Here is a 14,586-nt window from a genome sequence, read left to right as displayed (position 1 = left end):
AACAATTGCATGTTTTAACTTAAAACTTTAAGTTAACCAGCTGCCTCACAGATTAAAGTTAATTAAAATCGTAATTGTGAGTTGTGTGCACCCTGTCAAAAGCAGAGTTGTGAGTCATCATGATGTTACACTTGCGGTTGTTTCAACTTAACGGTTCAAGTTAAAAATTCAGTGAGCTTGAGTACTTGAGTCATAATGACTTTGCAATTATTGTTAATTCAACTTAGTTGTGCAAGTTAAAAATTAAGTGAGCTTTAGTACTTGAGTCATAATGACTTTGCAATTATTGTTATTTCAACTTAGTTGTGCAAGTTAAAAATAAAATGAACTTGAGGACTTGAGTCTCAATAACTTTGCACTTATTGTTATTTTAACTTAGTTCTGCAAATTAAATATGAACTGAAATTCATAGTAAAATAACAGAAAACTTTTCTTCACCCAAAATATTTTATTATAGAGCAACATGTAAAAACCATTACACAACAATACAACAAACTATTCACTTCATAGTTAGCTGGCACACCTCAAAGTTTGCAAAACTTATGCATGAAAAAAAATAATAATTGCTTAGCAAAACTGTAACAGAATTTCACAAATGTTTTCTGCTATGTTTTAGTATTACATTTAGTAATGTAAACAAAACGCAGCAATACAACATAAATGATGCCGATACGTTACAAAACCAACAGAGAAATATATATCTACAGGAGAAAATCCATTTTCCATACTTAACGCTCTTCTCTGATCTGAGATAAGTTCATTCAAGCCTCTTTATAGTCTTTGCATGTGCCCACAATCAGTCGGGTGTAGTAAAGATGCAATGTGTAAGATTTTTAGTTTCTTTCCAGAATTCATGCAACCCATTCACTAATGTTACCTTTTTCATGAATACTTACCCACTACGATCAAATTCCAAGTATTCATTATGACTGGGAAAATTGCACTTTTCATACATGAAAAGGGGGACCTTCTCCATGGTACGCCATTTTGAATTTATAGAAATAGACATTTTAGCTGCAAAAATGACTGTACTTGGGCCATAGTAGAAAACGTTCGTGAAAAGATCAAATTTGGCAATAGGCAACCCAGTTTCAATGAGCAGCATAGTTGCAGTACCTTTTTTGACCATTTCCTGCACAGTGCACCTTTAAATGAAATGTGGCAATTTTCTACGGATTTACTGGGGGCACACAAAGGCCAGAGAGGAACGTCTCAGATCAGAGAAGAAGTTCAGTAAAACGTGGTGAATTGTTTTAATAAACAAAAAACATGCTAACGTTGGAAATTTCATAGTAAAATGATACTGTTTGTAACAGAGCATTTCAAAAGGTGTTGATCAGCAAGTTGTGTAGCTCTTGCATCTAAACATTTTAATAAGGTACAACATTCAACATAGGAAAGGATGGATTTATGGTTAACTTTCGACCATGTTTTACAACATAGTTCAGTATGAAAACATGGTCGACTGATCTTTTAAGTGAAAGTGCACATCAATGCTTGAAATTTCTAAGTAACATGGTACTGTTTGCAACCGGGTTTGTAAAATGGTGTGAATAAAACATGTTTGAACCATATATCCATCCCTTCCTATGTTGTTGTCTGATCTGAGACGAGTTCATGCAAGCCACTCTGGTCTTTCTGCGTGCCCACAATCAGTCAGGTAAAGTAACTTGATTTTGTAGCTGCAGACTGACAGCAAGAAGGCACAAATACCAGAAAGGAACCCATGAAGTCATCTCAGCCAGAGAACACAATTCATTATACATACAAACATTGCACTGTTCCTTTGCATAAAAGATTACATAAACGTTTACATACCCTCGGCAGCCACAACCCTAAGTATAACTTACCACCCCCCCTACTCGTGCAACTTAAATGATAACTTCTGCCAATTTTGACATACAGTTGTAATTCTCACACTACCCTGGACTTGTCAGTACCTGAGATTTTTCCCCCCTTCAAATCTTTCAGAGATCCAGGTCATTGTAATGGGGGCAGGCGTTTGTTTACATTAAAAAAAAAAAAAACATCTCAATTTATTCCCAATAACATCCAAAAGGTTATGCAACATCAGCAGACAACTAGCAAACAGCTATACCTTTTGGGATAATATTTGGAGTAGGCCTATGTTAAAAAAAAAAAAATGTAAATGTAAATGCAAAGTCTGCCCCCATTAGAATAGCTCAGATCTCAGAAAGGGCTGAGTCAAAAAATGCAGCATCAGCAGGCAATGACAAGTCAAGGGTAGCGTGAGCAATACAACAGCATATTGAAATTGGCAGAAGTTATAAGGCAGTGTTTCTCAACCTTTTCTTAGGTGAGGCACCCTTTCAATTCATTAAAAATCTCAAAGCACCCCAAACCAACAAGCCGTAACCTGGTATTGCATCCGATACCACACAAACTTAGATAAGTAACACATTTGGAGACGTTCAAAGTTGCAGCTTTATCTTCGACAGGCTATGTGTAGGCCATACTGGGGTGACCTAAATTTACTTTATTGTGTAAATAGTGGATGAAAAATGTAAACGTAAATGGTGGATGAAAGATTCCACTGACTAAGCATTAATTTAGACAAATATGTATTATATTACATAACTTATTTATCTATTTAGGTCATTTTCACATTTCGTCAGCCACGTTTCCGCGGCACCCCTGAGGGGGGTGTTTGGCACCCCAGGGTGCCATGGCACCCCTGTTGAGAAACACTGGTTTAAGGAATAGAAAGGGACACAAAAGGGCCCTGAAACACTCAACTGAAGTGTGTGTGTGTGCGTGCGTGCACGCCTCTGTATATGCACATGCACACACAGTGCCTAGACTTGACTAACATACCAGGTCTACAGCTCCAACCTCCAGCAGATGTCTTCCATGTGGCAGTTGTTGTGGAGGAAATCGTTGTGCTACACAATTTTAAACGATATGGCGACGGTGTGGCCATGCTGTTAGGCATAATATATGCGGTTAACCTGCAGTGTCCGAGCGCCATGAAGTACATATTCGTTTATGCAACGTGTGGTAGTGAAAATACAACCAGACAACGCCTCAGCTCGAGTCCACAACTTCCGAAACAAGCTGCTGGAAAGGCTCCCTCCTGGTTGACTTCGTAGCCAATCAGAATTCCAAGGTGGATGTCTTTCCTTGCTTCTCCAAGTGTGTCACCATGGGCCTTGAGAAGGAAAAAATGTGAATGTTTAGAACATGGGGGTGAAACTCTAAGGGACAAAATCTAAATCTGGGACAAAGTTGCGGGTCAAACTCAACATTTATTAAATAAAAAATGGGCTAAAATTGCACAACCAGGCACTTAATACTTAGAGGCAAATTTCGCAAGGACCCATTCCCATTATTTAGAGTACCGGTAGTTCAAATGTGCCTGTGCATATTCTCACACTACCCTGGACTTGTCAGTACCTGTTCTTGCTTATATTTCTCCTTGTCAGTCGCTTTGGTCAAAGGCGTCTGCTAAATGCTATGTAATGTAATGTAATGGGCTGAGTCGGAAAATGCAGCATCACCGGGTACTGACAAGTCAAGGGTAGCGTGTGCAATACAATAGCATAGTCAAATTGGCAGAGAGTTAAAGGGTTAAATAAACCATCTATCTACAGAGTTTTGTTCATCCAGTGTGAGGTTGTTATTTGTGAAGAGTTCTGTAAAAACATCTTAAGTTACAAAAAAATTTGCTTTAGCGATCAGTAAAAACTAACGCAGTATGTTACCTGTGATAATAGTCCAACACTAGAAAAAAACCCACCAAAATTCTGGCCTTTCCTAGAAGGAAGCTAACACAATGGTATCCATCTAGTGGTGTCAAACTCAAGTTCACAGTGGGCCAAAATCCAAATCTGGAACGAAGTCTCAGCCCAAAATCTATATACTGAATGAAAAACAGGTTAAAATTGTGCAAGCATGCACGTCCCTGTACATATTCTGTTGCATATGAGGGTGAGATATTACACTGTCCTGGGCCCCAGTCATTTGCCTGTGACACACTGAATTGTGTGTAAGTCAAGACATCTGAAATTATCTCGTAAGCCAGATTTTAGCCCCCGTGCCTGAGTTTCACACTCTTGATCTAAAGAACATTGGACTAATTGGTTAATCTCAGACGCTAGGTTGTCTTTGGTATACCTGTCGTTCAGTAAACATGGCCGGCCATCTCTCCATGCTGTCGGCAACCATGGGTTGATCCCCAACTGTTTCTTTACGGCGAAGCGAGAAAGTAGCAGACATCACTTCATCCACTGTTGTGTTGTCTGGGTCTTTCTTCATTACCTCCATCTGAATGTAATTGCACAAGCACAAAGTCCACATGTTATGACAATAGTCTTCAGACTTTAGAGCAAAGTTCAGTCAGTACACAATAGTCAATACACTACATACATACAGTGCTCAAATTACTAGCAGTGCCTTTACAAAGGTGAGTAAATGTCAAAATTCTTCAAGTAAATTGTACTTTAAAGAGCATTTTTTTGTGGGACACTGCACATTATATTTCAAAGCCAGTACTTATTTAGGTAAGGTAATTCAATTTTATGACATTTCATAGAAAGTGAAGAAATGTTTTGTTAAAAAAATAGCAGTAATTCAAAGGTAATTGAAGGCTAATTCAATTCAATTCAAGGTAATTCAATTGTATGACATTTCATAGAAAGTGAAGAAATGTTTTGTTAAAAAAATAGCAGTGTTGACTTCGGTCTATGTTGGAAACTCAAAAATGTTCTGTACCTACTCACAAATTCTCAAAAAATTCTACCTTGCTGAGCATGCTTAACTAATATTTTGTGAAAGCGAAAGTGAAAGCCCATTGGGAAACTCCATCTCCCATTGTCATTGTGACACAGCACACTGCACACAACGAAATTGCATTTATGCCTCACCCGTGCAAGGGGGCAGCCCTCAGTGGCGCCCCATGGGGAGCAGTGCGGTGGGACGGTACCATGCTCAGGGTACCTCAGTCATGGAGGAGGATGGGGGAGAGCACTGGTTGATTACTCCCCCAACCAACCTGGCGGGTCGGGAGTCGAACCGGCAATCTCTGGGATGCAAGTCTGATGCCCTAACCGCTCACCCATGACTGCCCATGATATTTTGTTGCATAACCATGGTTTCTATTAACAATTTAGCATCTGTGGTCCATGTAGTCAACCAACATCCGGCAACGGTCGACACGTATTGCAGCTCAGTGTAATTGTATTACAGTCCACAATTCCTCTGCATGTCTTGATTTTGCCTCACCAACAGCAGTTTTTTTTTTTTATGTCAGCCCACATATTTGCAATGGTATTAAAGTGGTGGTTCGCTATTTTAGACATTAAACCCTGTTTGTGTGACTTCTGGGGTGAAGTGGAGATGTTCTCATCACAATTTTGACATTTGGTCCTGAATGGAGAATTTGGGTATCTAAGACTGCAGCCCCCCCGCAACTTACATTGACTCCAATGGAGCACTCAAGCAATCGATCATAAAATGTCTCTGCAAACGAAATGTCTCTGCAAACGAAATTTTATGACCGATTGCTTGAGTGCTTCATTGGAGTCAATGTAAAGGTGGGGGAGCTGCAGTCTTGAATACACAAATGCTCCGTTCAGCACCAAATGTCAAATGATGAGAACATCTCTACTTCACCCCAGAAGTCACACAAACAGGGCTTAAAGTCTAAAATAGCGAACCACCACTTGTGCTGGATGCTGTTTCTCTGTAACCAAGATTTTGCTAGCAAGCACAATTATGGTACCAGACAAACAGCATAGAACTAATGGAGTGGCCAGCACAATTCCCGGACCTTAATCTCATAGACAACATGTGGGCTGACAAAAAAATGCTACTTATGAGGCAAAACCAAAAAATGCAGAGGAATTGTAGAATTTAGTACAATTAAGCTGAGCTGCAATACCTGCTGACGGTTGCCAGACTTTGGTCGACGCCATGCACCACAGATGCGAAACAGTGCAGAAACCATGAAGATGCAACAACATATTAGTTTAAGATGCTCACCAAAGCTGAATTTTCAAGAATTTGTTAGTTTGGACAGAACATTGAGTTTCCAAATACAGATGTAAACAAACACTGCTATTTGTTTGAACATTACATGTCTTCACTTTCTGTGAGATATCATAAAATTGAATTCTTCGCTTTGAAATACAATGTGCACCGTCCCAAATGCATTTTGACATTTACTCACCTTTATAAAGGCACTGCTATTATTATGAACACAACAGTAAGTGCATACGGTGTACTCCAGGGATGTCAAACACACTGACAGGGGCCAAATCTAGCCCAAACGGTCATTCTATTTGGCCTAAGAGATCATTTCAGACGTGATCATTTAAGTATGGTACGTGTTTGCTCTATTTTAGCCCATTTTTACTTCAGTAAATTATTGTCAGATTTTGATTTTGGGGTCACTGTGAATTTCAGTTTGACATCTTTGGTGTAGTCCATCACTGAACCCAGAATAATCGGTGCCATGCGGCTGCCTTCAGTGCCTCTGCGTGCGTGCGTGCGTGCGTACATGTGCATGTGAAGCACTCAGTCAACTTTTTAGTTGAGATATTGTGTTACACATATACGTTTTGATTCCTTGAGATCTAGACAGGTACAGTATTTTTGGAAAAAGAAAAAAGCGCCTAAAGTGTTAAAGTGCTGTACCTTGTAGATACACAGGAATGGTGTGTGTGTGTGTGTGTGTGTGTGTGTGTGTGTGTGTGTGTGTGTGTGTGTGTGTGTGTGTGTGTGTGTGTGTGTGTGTGTGTGTGTGTAATATACCTAAATGCTCCTCCATCACTCCAGCATTTTGCCCTTGTGGAGGATCCGGACAGTAGTTTGACTTCTTCAGGTTCGGTCCCTTGCCTTTTCTTTTGTTGACCAGGACCTCCGGGCATTCCACTGCACTGAGTTTTTGCCTGAGTGCATACAAAGAAACATTTCATTTCATTTCAAACTAATTGCACAATTGCATCATTAATTAAACTATTCTTGGCCTTGTTTACAAGTGCAGAGGGTGGCCCTCTTGAAAAATGGCTTGGATTTTGGGTGGTTAACGCCCTTAGCTGATGGGGTGCATTCTAATGAACATCTGTGCCAATTTCCATACTTGCATACCAAAGTGAACCATTTTGTGGTGATTTTGCATGTATGCACTCCACTATATGTTGGGAAAGGCACAAAGGTGGATGAAAGACAGTCTCTAAACCAGGCGTCATCAATGTGGTGCCCGTAGGCCAGCTAGCCCTCCAGGAGCTTCTGAGGTGCCCAACAAGAATGTTAATAAACAGTCACGACTACAAGATTTTAGACACAGTTAATGCATTTCTTAAGTTGAATATGATATTATTTCTATAGCCTATAATATAGCCTATAAAAACATTTCCTTATAAGCAAATTATCATTCAATCTAGTGTGATTTAGGAATGATGTCAAGACACCAGCACTAGGATTTTGAACAAAAGTAGCCCTCTGACCCAGAGAGGTTTGGGAGCCCTGATCTAAGCACAACCGAGAATGGAAATGAGAGTGGGCGACCTACGAACCGTGGGGCTTTTCCTTCTCCGTTGCAGCCACTAGAAGCGAAGACTGACAATAAGAACTAACAATTACACCCGAAAATGCTTCACAGCGAATTGCTAATTTATTTTAAAAAGTGAATATCCACAACAATGTAGTTGAAGTAAACTTCAGAACTCACTTTTCCATTCACGTTACCTCGAAAGAATAATCACACGTAGAGCTCTAGTCAACAAAGCCAAACGCCCGCCAAAATACCCAGCAACTCGACAACATTGCTAACTCTGGTAGGTGCTAGCAAACTCCAATAAACGAAGTGTCAAGTCAACCCGAATCACATCCCCCCCCTTCAAATAACTCTCGTCTCAGAATAAATTGAGATGCCTGTCGTGTCTCGAATACCCAGCTAATATAGGAACTAGGGCTCTAACTAGCTTTAGCAATTAGTCTACAAGCACAGTCGGGCGGCATAGCCTACAAACTTACACATTTCCTAACTAGTCAGCAGACTTACAATAACTGAGGGGGAACTATGCAGCGTAACCATTTTCAGAACGTAATTTGCCCCGAGATAGGTCAAGCAACTACATAGATTCGCCATGCATATGAGGTTGACACTGAATAGCGAACCCCTGCCCAAATTACCCACATCCAGCGACAGTGCTCACAGCCCTGCTAACTAGCTTGCCCCCACCACATACGCACCTAGCGTGCATAGATACAATGTATCTGCCAAGTTCATATCAGTTCGAATGCAGCACAAACTTTGTTCCCCACTACTAACCAAGAGACGCATCTTAAATATAATGTATTTATCTCTCTGAGAACGGCAATTATTCTTCTGCAGCACCTGAAAATGACAACACATTGTACCTGCAAATACCCTCTGAAGCACCGATACGAGCGTAGCATAGCCTACCATACGGTGTTCATTTTAGGACATCCTCAGAAAATACTTCGTCATCCTCAGACAGATGTTTGTCATCCTCAGATAGATGTTTGTCATCCTCAGACAAAACTTTGTCATCCTCAGAAACAACATTGTCATCCTCAGATAAAACTTTGTCGTCCTCAGAAAAAAAATGGTCATCCTCAGACAAAACTTTGTCATCCTCAGACAAAACTTTGTCGTCCTCAGAAAAAAAAATGTCATCCTCAGACAAAACTTTGTCATCCTCAGACAAAACTTTGTCGTCCTCAGAAAAAAAATTGTCATCCTCAGACAAAACTTTGTCGTCCTCAGATAAAGCTTTGTCGTCCTCATGTAACAGTGTGCTTTTAGCACCTTTCTTTTTTGTAGTATAATTACACAAAGATGGGTTTTTATTTTGACACACCTTCGTTACACTAGTCATACAGTAGACTTCTTCACTGTCATGGGTGTCTATGGAGCTTCCCAGGTAGCAAGCATACGTCGGGCCAACGTCATATGTGGTTGGCTACGTCGCCCCCAACCCAAACGACATAAAGCCAACGTTGTCCCAACGTTGGCACGGTCGTCTGACCGGAACGACACTTGCCCAACGTCGGCCCAATGTTGGCACGGTCGTCTGACCTGAACGACACTTGCCCAACGTTGGCTCATTGTTGGCACCGTCGTCTGACCGAAACGACTTTTGCACAACGTCGGGCCAACATAGGCACGGTTGGCCGTGAGCGCTCAAGCTGGCCGTCGAGATATCACAGTGGTGGTCGGCAAACGCAGAGTGATCTTTATTTAATGAGAGCCTATATTTCATGAGCCGTCAATGCACACACTCAAGACGCAGTTGCAAGGCAAAATGGTTCAAACAGTTATGAAAACAATGATAACTGTCGCATATTTGCTCCCGGTTTCCATTTTTCACAATGTCGCACCCTCGTCCTGCTGGAATCAGAGGAGTGTAAAAGCAGCGCGTGCCAAGGTAAGTGCCAGTGGCTATAGCAACCCTGTTGAAGTTTTACCGTTAACATGTCACACCATTCACTTTCTCTCCTCATCTTATTAGCCAGCCAGCTGAAGGTAACCATTCCTGTTTTTTATTAATTAATTTCGTAACAACTCTTTGTAGACACTTTACTTGTACTGTGCGGTATAGCTATAGCTGTTAACAGCCGAGTTATATTTACGTTTTGTTGACATTGTCCAAACCAACCGGCAGATAAGCTAACAACATTAGCTGCCGGCTGTTCTCTACTGATTTCCACCTCTAGATTAGAAACAAATACCCTCGTCAAAATATTAAACAAAGGATGTATGGCGATGAACTTTATTCGCAAAGAACAATCAAAACGGAGGGCTGGTAGCTAATCCTTTCGGAGCTGTTTTCGGGTTGGCCACCTACTCCCACTACTACGGACACATCTACTGGTAGTGTTTGATGACTGAACGCCGGCCGGCCGCCCCCCGTCCAAACGAATAGCCAGGCAATATGTTCAGGGTGGCACCAGGGAGGAAAGGGGCTATGGTGGCGCTGCTATCAGTATCTTAGCAGGAAATTACTGCATTTCTTGCATGGGAGATGTGTTGGCCTACTGTGCATAGTTAAAAACCATTGACAATGTCAACACACTTTCCGCTTTCCCCTTCAATGTTTGTGTGTGTGTCTTTGTTTTCTCTGTTAGATACACATGAGAAAGCCAGGCAAAAACGTGTGAGTTGTCCAGGGGAAAAGGTGAAGGAGCACATGAAGAAAGTGGGCGAATAAGACGGCAAGTTTTCTTGTTTCCTTTTCTATTCTTCTTCACCCACATAAAGATTGAGCTATCCAGTTTTGAAATGTGACTCTTTCCAACAGACCATCTTCAAGAAAGACACAGCCTGGAGTCTGCAGCCACAAAGTCACACATATAAAGTAAGTAAGCACACTACCATCTTCCTATGCAATGGACTGTACAGGCTGACCCAGGCTGTATAATGGTTGGTTGCATGTACCGGTATGTGACACTTGTGATCTATCCATTTTACCAGGCATGCAGAGTGGCAGTGGAGATGCATCAGCCCTTACCTGACGTACCACCCAACACCTGTGCCACCTGAGATGCCCCAGTATGTTTTTTACTCCCTATTGTAGCTACTGGCATGTGTGTGTGTGTGTGTGTGTGTGTGTGTGTGTGTGTGTGTGTGTGTGTGTGTGTGTGTGTGTGTGTGTGTGTGTGTGTGTGTGTGTAAATAAACTTCTGAAATTCTATCTTTTAATCAACTGTTGACATCTTAGTTTTTATATGCATTTCAACACTTGTGATCTATCAATCTTACCAGGAAGAAAAGCAGCAGAGTGGTGGCAGTGGAGATGCATCAGCCCTTACCTGACGTACCACCCAACACCTGTGCCACCTGATATGCCCCAGTATGTTTTTCTCTCCTATCTACTGGCAAGGTGTGTGTGTGTTCATGTTCAAGTTGAAGTTATTTGACTTGTCTCACATATTATTTCTAGTGCAGTGATCAGCTCTTCATCCAAAGAAGTAAACTTACAAAAAAAAAGAAATAAGTAAAAAAAATATATAAATATATATATATCAATTAAAAAGATCTCTGTTCAGCAGTCGCACTGCCTGGGGGTAAAAACTTTTCCTCACAGTCTTTCTTTTCTTGCATGTATGGTACAGAGTTTTGAAATATGACTCTTTCCAACAGACCATCTTCAAGACACAGCCTGGAGCCTGCAGCCACAAAGTTGGGCCCTGACAACAAAACCACACTGATGAAGTAAGTAAGCACATCACTACCATCGGCCTATGTCAGGGGTGGGGAACCTATGTCTCGAGGGCCGTTTGCGGCCCTTGAGGGCATTTTATCTGGCCCCCGACATAATTTCAATGTTATGCAGCTTCACATGAAATATTACATATTTTGTAAAGGAATCTTGAAAAATACATTGGGTTCTGTTTCAAAGATGGCTGCCTTCAATATAGGCCTAAAAGTGCAGGGGGGAATCCTGGTTTGCGGCCATAACAGGGCCCTCGGAGGACTTTTACAGCCCTCGGATGAAGTGCCCACTCGAATGAAAAAGGATCCCCACCCCTGGCCTATGTAATGGACTATACCATAACCAAGGCTGTACATTGGTTGGTTGCATGTGTATGTGACACTTGTGATATATCACAATCTCACTATCTTACCAGGTGTGTGTGTGTGTGTGTGTGTTTGTTTGTATGTGTCCAGGCGTGCATGTATGTGGTGTCTCTCTATACTGTAAAACTTGTCCTCCTCACATTACATTTATTTACATACTTACTTAGCCTAATTATTGGTTTGTTTGTTTGTTTGTTTGTTTGTTTGTTTGTAGAATTCAGCAAGACCACTGGCAGCACCAACTATCCCCCTGATTTCAACAAGCGAACCCAACATAAATCAATCTGCTGCTCAACATAATAAATAAATGTACATTTTATTCTATCAATGCAGTTTGTTTTTAATGTATCTTAATGCTATTTTGGACAATTCAATACCAGTACATGAACATGTTGATAAAGCAAGTTTTTTTTTTTTGGTATTATGATTTATGTATTGGTTGAATAGTTTTAAGAATTTTTTTTTTAGGTTTTTAGTTGAATAAAACGGTTGGCCCAGCGTTGAATAGGTTGTATTTAGGTTGGTTTTGGGTTGGCATTAGGTTGGTAGGCTATATTGAAATTTTGGTTGGGCCAACGTTGGCCCACCGGACAAAATTACGTTGGGCCAACGGCGGCACCCAACGTTGGCCCAACACTACTCCTGACGTTGGCCCAACATTGGCCCAACGTCTGCTTGCTACCTGGGTACCTGCCCCCCTCCTTCTATCCCCCTCTAATATTTCCGTTTGTCTGATTCATATTTCTATGCTTTCCATATCCTCTTCCCTGTCTCTGTATGCTGTGGGAAGAGGTATGTTTCTCCACTTTTCTCTTTCCCTAATCTTACTTAAATCTTCTTTCTATTCTGTCATCCACCAGTTGTATCACTGTAATCCTAAACACTATTCCGTGTATTACCCCTTTCCTAATGTATTACACGAATATAATGCCTGTTTCCATGTACTTTGATGTGTTAGCGCCACCCGGTGTAATATAAGCCGGTGGCATCGTGACAATCCTTTTAGCTTAGCGTTGCTAACGCTAGTAGTCACGAGTATTTAGCATTTATTTTTATGGTCTTCTCAGGAGTGGCAGTGCAGCCCAAGCCCCATGGTGATTCTGTGCTATGTCTGTGAAATTACAGGTGTGTGTTTATTTTCGCTGTTTGTGTATACTGTGATAAGAAATGGAAATGTGACCCTGGCAACTTAGCTAACTCACTTGTTATGCTAGCGGAGTTTTGCTAAGTTAGCTAGCCAGGGCACAATGAGTCTTATAATTAGAAGCAAGCTATGTTTTTGGTAGCACTTCTCTTAGCCCAGCGATTTTATTTGTTTTTCTCATATGTTTCACCATGTTTAGTGCTACTGTTAAGCATGTTTATTGTAACAACAAACGCCTGTCTCTGTATGCTGTGGGAAGAGGAGTGGCAGTGCAGCCCAAGCCCCATGGTGATTCTGTGTTATGTCTGTGAAATTACAGAATCACTAAAACATCATATGAATCGTCACCTTGTGTCGGAGTCATCCTTATTTCAACTATTCAACACAACGCAGAGTGAAATCCAAACCGGTTACATTGGTGCCGTGACTCCGCTTCGCTTGATCAACGCCTGCTTGATCCCGGGACTGCTGCGCTTCTCTCCTTCTTCTCGCATGGTGCACTTGTTTGTCTGTATGCTCGTATGTGTGTTTGTGCGTGTGCGCGCGTGCGTGTGAGGTATTCTGTGACGTGCATACCGTTTAGGGCATATAGTATCACATTGAGTTTTTAATGTTTCTGCAAATTATATCTCTTAATGCTCTTTCACTCCGAACCTCTCTCTATTTTTTTCTCATAGTAGTATTTGAGTTTTGACTATTAGAGCTCTGCAGATTTATTTAAATGTATTGAGCTGAAATAGTAATTATTTTGTTTTACTGAGATATTTGTGTCATAGGCCTTCCGGGTTTGAATTGACTTATGCTATAAAATGGCTGAGGGTGGTGATAGCTTTGCTGGGGATGGTGATGTGGTTGAGCCCTTTATGTTTAGAGACCGCTCGCGTCTGGCTGGTATTGGGAGAGCTTATCCTTTGGGGATTCACAGTTTTGGTAGGGGGAGGCAGGTTGGTAATGTGGGACAGGTTATCTTGGTTAGAGGTCCAGTGGCCACTTCCACTCCCCTGAGAGACACTGCTTATATGCCCTGCACGGATCAAGCCACACCAGCAGCACATATAGCCCCTGCAGTCACACAGCCTATGGGAATAGCCCATTTACCGGTGACACATACTGCCCCTATGCCTACCCTGATTGCACACACAGGCCCTTCTCCTGCCACATGTCCAGCCCCTGCACCCAACACACAGGTGATTACTGCAGACACACTGGGCATTGTCTTGTCAGATCTGGCTAAACAGATCAATAGTGACATTACTGCCAGTATAGCCGCACTGCAGCAGGCCAGTGGTCAGCCGCACCCTAGCCACTCTTCACCGTCCCTTACAGAAGCAGATGCCTCAAGAGTTAGTGTGACTGTCCAGTCAGATGCCAAGCTCCCTCCCTTCTTCAGGGGTGACCACACAGACAAGTTTTCAGTCGATGAATGGGAGGATGTAGTGCTGAACCACCTTCGCCATGTGAACCGCACAGAGCGGGAGAAGTCTGACTTTGTCATGAGTCGTCTGTTAGGCAAGGCGAGGGATGTAGTGAGAGTCTCTCTTCGGTGCAGCTCTGAGCCAGCCTCTGGTCACACCGTATCTGCTGTATTCGATATCTTGAAGAGGAATTTTAGTGAGTTGACATACTCCAACATGCCCATGAGAGACTTCTACAATACTCTTCCACACCACGGTGAGTCTGCTATGGAGTACTGGATTCGTCTAAACAAAGCCATTGATGTGGCGGAGGAATGTCTACGGAGACAGCGGAGAGTTCTGGAGGAACCAGGAGCAGAGTTAGTAACAATGTTTGTGTCTCACTGCCCAGACCCCAGTCTTGCTGTGTCTCTCTCGTTTAAGCCAGCTGAGAAGTGGACGCCGTCTGAGATCCAGGAGAG

At 42.0% G+C, this 14,586-nt stretch overlaps 1 long non-coding RNA gene across 1 annotated transcript; it reads left to right on the top strand.

Moving 5' to 3' along the window:
• The first annotated feature begins 10,280 nt into the window (after positions 1 to 10,280).
• Positions 10,281 to 11,890, top strand: LOC134439760 (uncharacterized). Its single transcript, XR_010032842.1, has 5 exons — positions 10,281 to 10,343; positions 10,460 to 10,537; positions 10,751 to 10,868; positions 11,129 to 11,200; positions 11,781 to 11,890. It is a non-coding gene; the product is annotated as an uncharacterized LOC134439760 (long non-coding RNA).
• Positions 11,891 to 14,586: the final 2,696 nt, after the last annotated feature.

This window comes from Engraulis encrasicolus, chromosome 23 (assembly GCF_034702125.1).
Source record: "Engraulis encrasicolus isolate BLACKSEA-1 chromosome 23, IST_EnEncr_1.0, whole genome shotgun sequence".
In the NCBI taxonomy this organism is placed as follows: Eukaryota; Metazoa; Chordata; class Actinopteri; order Clupeiformes; family Engraulidae; genus Engraulis; species Engraulis encrasicolus.
The sequence above is the reverse complement of the archived record's forward strand: the minus strand, read 5'-3'. Positions and strand labels throughout refer to the sequence as shown.